The sequence below is a fragment of the Gavialis gangeticus genome, unplaced genomic scaffold (genome assembly GCF_001723915.1).
Source record: "Gavialis gangeticus isolate Ggan-Ray unplaced genomic scaffold, GavGan_comp1, whole genome shotgun sequence".
Classification (NCBI taxonomy): domain Eukaryota; kingdom Metazoa; phylum Chordata; order Crocodylia; family Gavialidae; genus Gavialis; species Gavialis gangeticus.
The window spans coordinates 22,466,809-22,477,784 of record NW_017729034.1 but is presented as its reverse complement, the minus strand read 5'-3'; positions in this window follow the sequence as shown (position 1 = coordinate 22,477,784).

Below are 10,976 nucleotides of genomic sequence, written 5' to 3'. Positions count from 1 at the left end.
GCTTGCATGTTCCTTCTATCCAAACAAATGACTATAGCATTGCCAGGTGCCTGTCCATAATGCATCTCAGGGCTTCTTTTATGAAAGGGGCTGCAATCTAGACAGCTGTTTAGCTGGAACAATGGTAAATGGGGCAGAAGCTAAGAGAATGAACCACGTGAACTGGAAGGCAAATATTGTGTCGATCCTTTTATCTTTCCTTCAAAGAGAGAATGATGGCTCAAGAAAATGCAAGATATGACCGAATTCTTTTTTACTATCTTTTAGGCAGAACTCCAAGCTTCCACCGAGGTCTCTGTGCCCAAGGGCAGGGCTTACCCATGGATTGCTTCACCCACTTGAAAGAAGCAACTGCTCTTGGGGTAGAAGATGGCACAAATTTACCAACACACAGTAACAGGATCCCCTGGTTTGGGGCATGAATGGAAGGGCATAGTATCCAACAGAAAATATGGGGAGATTTTTTCCCTAGGTGATACAGCATTAACCAAATCAACATCAGGCCTAAATACTCACATTGGCAGCTCTAGTCCTACAAAGCACCATTGTGATGTCTTATGAGCAAGACCAGTCAGCACTGTGGTATTTGTAAGCCTGGGAATACCCCTTCTTCCCTAAAGGAAGCTGTTTTCCTCAGCCCATAGTACAAATGGCTGCTAGGGAAACATACTGACATGCCAGAATAGTTTTACACTGATTAAGTATGAAATATTCTTGAAGAGTGAGTGTGTCCTGAGAGAATGGTGCTTAGCTGGGAGCCACGAGGCCCCAGAAATAAGCCCGTGTGAGTTGCGTGTGGTGGGTAGGATTCCTTATCATAGCTATGTTGCAGACACGGATGCTAAGGCCTGAATAGCCCAAAGAGTGTGCTGCTTTGAAACAGGCTTCTTGAGTCTGAGGTGATACAAGTGGCAAAGCACAATATGCATGCTTGTATCCAAAGCCTCTTGTGACACTTCTCTTTCTGCTGTGTTGGGGCAAAGATACCTTCAATCTCTGTCTGTCAAACCAGCTCCCATCACTGGCGCTAAATTCACTTAGAAGAAATCAGGCAACAGAAGGACATTATTCCTCATCTCTGAAAACGCATATTGTGTGCTGTTCAAGGGCCCTGTTTGGTGACACTGTGCTATGCAAGAGGAGATTGGAATTACTTCTCCTGTAAAGCTAGGTGCAAGCTCAGCCCATCCACCCTAACTTTCTCCCAGCACTCACTGTTTGTAACTGGCTTTTATCATCGTTAGCCTCCGGACAGTGGAATGTCTGCAAAGTTACTGTAATTTGGTTCTGAAAGATGAAAGTACACAGCAGGGCAACCTATCTTCCACTTGCATTCCTATCTGTGGGAGGCTAAGTTCAGCCGTATTTGCATGGGAATCTTGTTTTCTGCAGGTTTTGCAGGGTTTTTTTCTTTCTGCTTGTTCGAGTATTTTTGAGCCCCCATCTCATACAGGAGAAGGTGTCTCCTCTGCTTTACACCAGCTTGGGTTCCCCAGATGCCAGGAGCTTACTGTGGAATGTGGGGAATTTTGTGTTGCCACAAACCCTAACCTGGTTCTGGACCTGGGTAGTGCTAGGTGCAGAAGCTGCCTCCTGCATTTTACAGGAAAAAATGAAAAAAATATTCTTAGATGTACTCATATCTCCTTTTTTAGTTTTCCATAATTGATGGCACTTGAGAAAGGAGCTCCTCCCAAGAAGTTACATTAGTAAAACTAGTTTATAGAAGGGGTGGATCCAAAGGGGGTGCACAGGTGCAGCTGCATTCCTCCCCCCCCCCACCCCCCAACCATGTGGCAGGACCAGGGGCTGGGGACTTCTCTTAAGTCCCCAAAGAAGGCAACTCCCTTCCCCTCTATTTCCTCTACTCCCCTCTCTATCCCCTCCCTCCCTTGCCTATCTGCCACTTTCCCTACTGTCCTGGAGGCCTGGGGAACTCCAGAGTTATTTTGGCCAGGTGCTGTGGGGCTGGGCTCAGCCCAAGATGGATGGGTTCTCCCTCCCTGTGGTCTCCCCTTCCCACTGGCCTGGGAATAGGCATAGGGAGGGGGAAGCCACCACTGCCTTTGTCCCAGACTGAGCCCAGCCCCGGTGCTTCCTGGCTGGACTGGCTCTGGAGCTCCCTTTGTCCCCAAGACTGGTGGTGGTGGACTGGTGGTGGGGGGGATGGGACAAGAGACTAGGAGAGGGGAAATGCCTCTGGGTGGCAGGGGAGGGGGGGATTCTTATCTGCTTTGGGGACTTAAAAAAGCCCCTAGATGCTGCTCCCATGACATTGTCTGCCCTGGTGTAGGGGCAGCGGAGGAGGTTGGGAAAGGAGGGTGTAGCTGCCACCCCCGCAGCAAGGGTCACTACTACAGCTCCCCCCCGCTCCCTTGCAAAATCCTGGATCCCCTTTTGGTTTGTAGGAACCTAGAGCTTCAGCTCCAAAGCAAAATTGCCTCTTGCTCTCTGCAGATGTTCAATGGTCATGAGACTTTACCTTGAGCAGTAATTTGTTGTTTAGAATAAGGCTGTAGCCTAGAGGGATAACTTGAAAATAATTCATCAGGGGTGACGCAGCTTTGATAGCACCAGCTTTGTGCTTTTTATCTCTGCAGGAGCAGAAAGGTGCTATAGATTTGCTGTAACCAGTGGAAAATATGAGCTCCATGCTACCTTGTAACGGAAGTTGAGTGGCAAGTAGAGCTGGGGTAGGAGTATGGGGGGAAAGGACAGCATCCAGAACAGTGATATTTCCATTGCCACATGGAAAGGATGTAACAGAGGAAAAATGTGAGTGTTGCATCAGAAGCAGTGAAATGGAACATTTGAGGCATTCTTATAATAGCATCTTATGGCCCTGCTCCCAGTGATGTCAGTGACCCAATTCCCATTAGTTTCATGTCACCACCAGCAAGCCACTTGATTTCAGTTGTGACACTTGGTTGGTCACCGCATCTTTTCCTTGCCTTATTTCTTTACTTTTGATGACTCAATTAATGACCTCATTCAGCAACATAATGTGGCCACTTCTAGCATCAGGGAACAGGCAAGTTGGAGCACTGGTTTGTGTGGAAGGTTGAGATTTAGGAAGATTTCCTATGAAATTTCTAGTGCAGCGAGCACTAAAGCCCTCCCAAAACATTGCGTCCCTGATGGAGACAGGGCAGGGTCTTGAAAACAGATCTTGCTACCTTCCGGTTCCAAGCAAACATACCTCCTTTCCCCTTTCTGCGTTATCATATTTGGACTCCTCAGTACTGTAGGCTGAAATCTACTCCTGGGGCTGGCTAAGTGAGGTCAAACAGATAAGGAGGAAGCTGGGAGGAGGTCATAATGGAAGGGAGGAATGTAAACTGTTCAGCCTGCTGGAGTGGGAGCCTAAGATTGCTCCTCATTTCACATGACCTGTACCACAGATAAGCACTGGGGCAGGGAGATGGGACTTGTGGGATGTTATCTACGCACAATCCCCCTTCAGCAATTCCAGTGACATTAGCTCCCTCTGTCTCCCCTTCAAAGTAAGCCCCATTTCCTGGTCTCCTGCCCTCCTCCTCCCTTAGCCAGAGTTTGCTTTCCATTTCCTCCAGGGAGGTAGACAAGGTCCTCTGTTCACAGTCCTACATACACAGATCACAACCAGAACCCCTCACATGGACTAATATACAGCCCAGATACTGTTGTCCTTGTACCATTACCCATCTCTTTAAATCTAAAAATGCTAAACTGTAGCTCCTAGACTTAAGGGAGCCAAAGTAGTCATTCCCATTAATAAAATGAGTGGTTATGCTGATGGAAAGAGCGTCCACAAAAGGAGGGGGTTTTAGGGCAAAATTAAATTTGTGTCAGTTCTGCTCTTTTGAGTTACTAAATCCCCCATTTGTCTGTTCCTGGTACAAATGCTCTTCTGTGGTCAGGAAAGTACTTTCACTTAACACAAATAGAGGCCGTTTAAGCTGTGTTACGTTCAATCATTTCTGGACACTGTTTAACTTGATGTAAGTGAGGCTAAAGCAGCAGATGACACCCATGGGCTGAGAAGTACAGCCACTGGTTTCCAAAGGATGAGCATCAGCAATGATCAGCACCTGGGCCTCAAGCAGAACGCACCAGGCACCCTGGACCCTTGTCTCAGGCTTTCTGACAAAGGCTTACTTAGAGTCTGGGAAGGAGTAAAACCTACCCCCTCACCTGTATTTGCAGGGAACCGACTACAAAATGCCAACTGCTTTTTGTAGCTTCTAACAGCCACTGTGGTGAAAGACCTGCTCAGGGCCTGGCGAGGCAACAGCCACATAGGAGAGGAGGGGAACTATTGTAGGAAAGCTGTGGTGCCCCAGAGCTCTCCCAAGTTGCCTGCACATGGTGGGGTTTAGGGAGTAACTTCCTGCCCATTCCACAGGGGCGGGAGGTCAAGTTTCCTTCCTCTGAACATGCTGATGCGGGAGGAATCCTGGGGACTGAAGCAGGCAGTTTTTGGCCTCTGTTGTGGGTACATCATGTGCAAGGCATGCTCAGGATCTAACCAAGCTCATTTTTTCTGCCATTGTCAGCATTGTGGATTCTGCCAGCTCTTCTGCAGTGAAGAAATCTAGCCTGTAACTAGGTAATCCTAACTTTCCCAGATTTGTGTTTTGTTTTGGGGGGTTTTTTGTGTTCTCCTTTTGGATCTGGCATGTGCTTTCAACTCTTCTCATGCTGTTGCTGCTGCTGTCCCACACCCATGGGACCTGCAGCCGCTCTGCAGGTGTATTTCTTGGCCTGGCAAGTGGGTGCGTAGGAGAACCTCTCCCATTGTGTGACCGGCTGAAGGCATGAGCTCCCTCACCTGATGCCCTGGAGGAGAAAGCCAGTGCTGTGCCATCTATTTCAACTGCTCTGCCTACCCAGCAGGACTAAGGGTTCCCCTTGACTGAATCAGCAGGGAGCTCAGAAGAGCAGGGAAGAAAAGGGATGGAGCTGACTGGCTGGGATGGGCTATTACTGCTTCCTCAGGACGTTCCTTTGGGAATCCTGTTGGATCAGAGTTCATGAGGGTTGGGTGGGAGAGGCACTGCATGCCCAGACTGGGCGAGAGGACCAGCAGAGATTTATGCAGCACTTCCTGGAGCTCCCCAGGACAGAGGAAATGTGTCTTCTGCAACACCAACTTCAGGAACATGCACCCTACACTCCCCTTTGCGGCTAACCAGTTCTGCTGGCTGGTGCAGGCAGAGGTGTGCCATGGAGCCACTTCCAGGGAACCAACCCTGCCCTGGGGCAATCCCAGGGACTGCAATTTTGGATGCCACTCTGCATAGAGCAGGGGTGGGGGGAATGCAAACAGCCAAGGGGCATTGTTGCCCTCCCACTGCAGGTTTCTGCAGAGCTGGGATGCCCGGAGTTAAAGCAGAAGCGTCAGTGTAAATCTCCACAAAAAAACAGTTCCTAAGCATCTCCAGGTCCATTTTCTGTAAGGACTTTACAGACCAAGAGGTCACCTTTGACAAGAAGTGAAAAGGAGCAGTGATAGGGGGATAGGGAGGAAACCAGGCCTTGGAAACGACTGGATGTTACAGGTCCATGCTTAGGGATATTGCCTATTTAATAAGGTAAAAAAAAATTTATAACACGCTGTGCTCCTTCCGTTGTTTCAGCAAGATCCATGGGTATGTTTGAAGCAGAGGGAGAGCATGTATGGGCGTATTTACCCACCTATTGTATCTGGCTCAGAAAACCATTTGGGCTATAGATTTCCAGCCAGACTATAATCAGGACTGGCAGATACAGCATATATCCCATCTCCTTAGAAGATGATGCTGTCCTGTTCCATATCACCGAGAGAACCGAGGCAGGGATTATGTGTTCCTCTGCATTCAGAAGGAGCTAGAACATGTTCATTGACACGGCAAGCCAAATACAATGTAAATCCTTCACCACACCTTCTACGGCAAGTCGGTCAGGAGATCTTGCACACTGCAGCTTCCTTCACTGCACAACCCCGATTCATCCCCAGAACACCACCCACTTGGAGCACTGAGTGAAGTAGGGGGTCCTCTGGAAAAAATAGTATTATGGTCATGTAATTAGAGATTACACCATCATACTTAATTGAGACGACTGGGAGAAATAGGCTGAGAGAGGCAGCCAAGAGCTGAGTTAGTGTGTTTTTCAGTCCAAAGCTCCTTAACAGTAATTAATCCTTAAATGTCCAATTGTTCAGAGTTCAAGGAAACACCTCCTTCTACTGTACTTTGTGTTCCTGTTAAGCAAGGAGCCACGGCTGGGCGTGTGCCCTCATTCTGTAAGAGCGACACGCCTAGGGGTGTTGTTAAGAACTAGACCGAAGGTTGAGTATAATTATTAACCACTTAAGAGTTCCCAGTGTTGCACAATAAACCCTGGGCCTCTTTGCAAGTGTACATTTGCTTGCTTCTTTTCAATAGCAATACAGAGTCTACATGCATGCATTCTAGCAAAGGATTATTTGCTCCCTGTCTAAGGAAGCTCAAGACACAAGGCTGGAATTCATTAGTAAAGAAGGAAAAAATTAAATAGGTGAAGCCAGATCCTTGTTTTGTGGAAAACAGTGTGGATCCTGGGAAGTCAGTAGAGCTAGGATTATTCACATCAGCTGGGGAGCCAGGGATTCATGCTTCTTAGGAAATTATGATACAGAAAAAATGCAGGTTTGGAACGGTAAATGAATTGTAGTGTGCCACCTCCTTTGGCATCATTTACCACAGTGGAGCCTTTCTCTATGAGCCATCTGGACAGCAGTGTCTGGGAGACTGGCAGTTTCAAGTCACACTGCTCTGACTACTGGAGGTGGGGAGGGTGTAGGGAAGGGGATTTTTGACAAGACGACATAGTGGCTGTCGATGCGTTCAGGGAAGCCGAGCCAAGCTGTAGCATCAGTCACTCAGAAAAGAAGGAACCGTGTGTCAGATCATTTATTTGCTCAGAGGTAACATCAGATTTCTACCCTGCTTCCCAGGTGTGTGTGTGGCAGAGGCACAGCCAGCTAGAACAAACCACCTAAAGTCTGACCCAAAGTGACAAAGACATCAGCCAAGGAAATCAAATTCCAAGTAATTAAAAAAGCTCACGGCCCTGACATGCATGTTTTGGCAAGTAATTGATATGAAACGTCATTAACTGATACCAGCTTCCAGTGGTTCAAAGAGATAAGATCTTTGCTATCGCAGTGAATAGCAGAGCTATTGACAGGAATCCAGGAACTAAGGGATCTGCCCCAGGATCACTGCTGGAGCCCAGGGACTTGAGTAGTAGTATTTAGGCATTAGCTGCATTACTGTAGTGCATAGAGACTCCAGCCAAGATTCAAACTCCATTGTGCTAGACACTGTACAAACACACAGCAAGAGAAAAAGCCCCTGCCCTAAAGATCATACAATTCAAATGAGTAAGACAGACAAAAAGGTGGGAGGAAAACAGACAGAAAGCAAACAGCAGGGACAGAAACAGCCTTCAGGTTTCCTGAGTTCCCTGGTTGCTAGACCGCACTGTGCTCCCGAAGGAATGAGTGCTGCAGTGCCTCCAAACTGCCTTCCCTACCGCTTCTGCATGCACACAGGGCAGGGGAGGAAGGGCAGGACCTGTGGTGGCTCCTCTGGGTTTGCCCACCCCTCACAGGGCCCCTAACTTTGAGGTCAAACTTGAATTGGCAGGATCCATCCCTGAGCCAACAGTGTAATTTCTAAAAACCCTTCATTGGGGCATACATATCATTTTGGGGCCAAAGTACCCCCTTTCTCTTTCTACAACGGAGATAATCTCCAAACGTCACAGGCACAGAGGGTCCTGGTATGTAAGCTGGACCCAAACAACTTGTGACCCTGGACTTCAGAGACTTGTGTTCATCCTGAACTAGATCCTAGACAGGTCTCCGGGATTCTGGTTGGGCTGAAATCTTCCCACCCAGGCTTGTTTGATGGTAAGGGAAGGCAACTGTGACTGATTAACGACTTAGCATCAAAGCAGGCACATTATAAATAGGCATGGCCTCAGCAAAAGACCCCTGTAAGCAACCAGGATGTTGCTCAGGAGAAGGAAAGTAGTTGCTGTAGCTCATGTGATCTCTTGTTTGCAGGCTGGAGTGAGGTGACAGAGTCCCGCATTGAAAAGAAACGTGTGCTGTTGGGGGAAAGTGTCTGTTCAGATTCAGAACATCAATTATTGCCCCTGACAAAGCTTGGTGGACAGTCCATACCAGGCTAGCTGGAGGCAGGATGGGTGAGGAAGGGAGGGAAGCTGAGGGCACAGGTATACTGAGTAAGCACTACAGCCTAGCATAGAAAGCCCAGCTGCTAGGGCAGGGGTTGGCAACCTCTGGCACACATGCCAGAGCATGGTACATGAAGCCATTTTGCTCAGCGTGCCACAGCTGACCCCAGTTCTGGACCAGCCCCTGCTGCCCACCACAGAGCCTGGGCTGCTCGCAGCAGGCCGCGGGGAGGATGGAAGCCCTGCTGTGAGCAGCCCGGGCTCAGTGATGGGCAGCAGGGGCCGGCCCAGAGTCCAGGCAGCTGCAAGGGGCTGTGCTGGAGTCTGGAGCCCAGCTTGCTGCTGGCGGCAGCTGCGCACGCCCCTCAGGGAGCATGGTGGGGAAGGAGCCGGGGCCGCTCTGCCACAACACAGATCAAGCCCCTTGCGGCCCACCCCCAATCTGCCCCTGGCTCGCCAACATCTTCCAAGTCTTGCGGGGGGTTTGGCACTCAGCCCAGAAACGTTGTTGCCCCTTGTACTAAGGACAAAGTGCTGAAGTAGGGCTGATGCGTGGAGGGGACCACTTCTTCTCTGTGCCTCCCCTGCTGCTCCAGCTACTCGGTAGCCTTGTGCGAGCACGGCAGGGAGGAGCCAGCCAGCAACTCCAGGCGGTAGGAAGAGAAGTACTGAAATGGGACCTTTGGACATTCAAAGAACTTTCTGTTGTTTTGACGGGGCTTTCTCTGCCCTGCGCTGACTGCCAGTAATCATGTCAACCCTCCCTCTCCCTCAGTCTGCTTCAGTCTGGCTCCAAAGTCCGCTTCAGCCTCTTCCCCTCCCCTCTCTTCCCATTTAGCTGAATCTCTCCTAACTAGCTCCTTGTTCTTCTCTCCTGAACCCCGCTACAAAAAGGTAGCAAATTAGTTCCACTGCCGCTGGGTGTTTACTCTGCCTGTGAACTGTACCCTTTCCCTTGCCCTGTGCCTCTCTTGTCTGTGTAGTTCGTAAACTCCCTGAGACAGGGATTGTCTGCTGTCCACCGTGATGGGGCTGCATGCTTGGCTCGCCCTTAGGCAATACTCTGCTAAACGTGATTTATAATAATATTGCGTGAGCCACTGGGGGCTGGATGCAGGGTGGGTGGTGATGCTCTACCTGGAAGTCTCCTATGTGTCTTCCTCAAGGTGGGCTTTTGCTTTACAAAAAATGCACTCCAGGAGGGAGAGGTCAGAGTGACAGACCAGGCACCTGAAACACCTTGAGGTCTAGTCCACACTCTGTTACTGACTCATTGACTTGCCATTAACAAGCCACTTAACCTTTTTTGTGACTCAGTTCTTCTTTCTATCAACTTGGGAGTTATGAGGCTTAATTAATGGCTGTAAAACTTTGAGATCCTGGCTTGAAAGATGCTGTACAGCAGTACTGTTAAATTCACTCCGTGCCTCTGGCTGAATTTGGACTGTGGGTGTCTTGGCAGGGCACATCTGGACCTGGCAGAGGCAGCTCAAGTGGTGATGGGGCAGGCAGGGCTGTGTTGGCATACCACTTTTTTTGCCCCTCTACTACTGATGGTCATGCCCAACAAGGCCCCATAGCCCTGAACTCTGGTGCATGTCTCACCCTGGCCATGTCTCACCCTGCCCTCAATATCCCTGACCCACCAGGGGCCCTGGGGATGTTGAACAGCTCTGTGAGCCATATGTTTGTGCCTACAAGCACAAAGTGCCTGTCCTCATTTTTTAAAATGACTTGAGAACATTAAAAGTTTGAGAGGAAAGAAGGGGAGAGGGAAACTTTTTTCCCTCACTGCTTGGTTTTCCAGGCTAAGTACAGATGGTTAAAAAGATCGAGGCTGAATCGATTCAGTGTTTGCAGGTTAGTCTAAGCTGCAAAGATTAAACTGAGAAACAACAGGACACACATTTACCTTTGATTCAGGAAATGCAGCCACATGCCTGCAGTGGCTCAGGCCAGAAGCCAGGAGGTGCTCAAGCATGGCTCTCTGGCACTTCCTCTTCCTGCTGCCCCCCAGGTCTCTGGGATTTTGCAGTCCAGCATCACAGAAGTAGGACTCTGCAGGATTGCTCATTACTTTTTTTTCCTACTTCCAGGTGCCTCTGGGATTTGTGGCCCACAGTCACAGTCAGCTGTAACTTCAGTAAGTTTAGTAGGGCAGAGCAGCTCTGTACTCAAGGAAAAGTGGGGTTTAGCCCCCCTGCCTGGCCCCAGAGCTCAGCCAGGGTTTGCCTGAGGGGGCTAGTTGCTGCTTTTCCCTCCTTCCCCAACCCTTTTCTGCTGGAGCAGAGAGCACAACCCAGCCCAGGGCTGGAAAGCATGCTGGAGGACTTTGATTTAACTTGAAGCAGGAAGGGGTCTGGGACAGATGTTTCATAAACCAATTTGACCCAAATCAGTTAATTCTGATACTACAGTCAACCAGTTTTATCTTAAACAAGTTTCAAGCCATTTTGAAACTGGTTTATGTGTACTGAACTTCTGTTCTGTTACAGGTTTAAACCAGTTTCTGATGATGTAAACCAGTTTGTGTGTAACGTCTCTCCCTAGCACCAGTAATATTGGTGGCGAGCCTGGTGCAGCCTGTGGATAAATGAACTCATTTACCCCTTCTTGCAGCAGACTGGCTATGATGTGTGTTGCTGCCTTAGTCATCAAGTAGCCATCAGTCATCTTTCCAGAAGCATGAGCAACAGGAGGGTAAAAATTCCACTGAATGGGGAAGTTTCAGAAAACAAGCTAGGATGTGTAGTGTCCCTGGCTGTTAA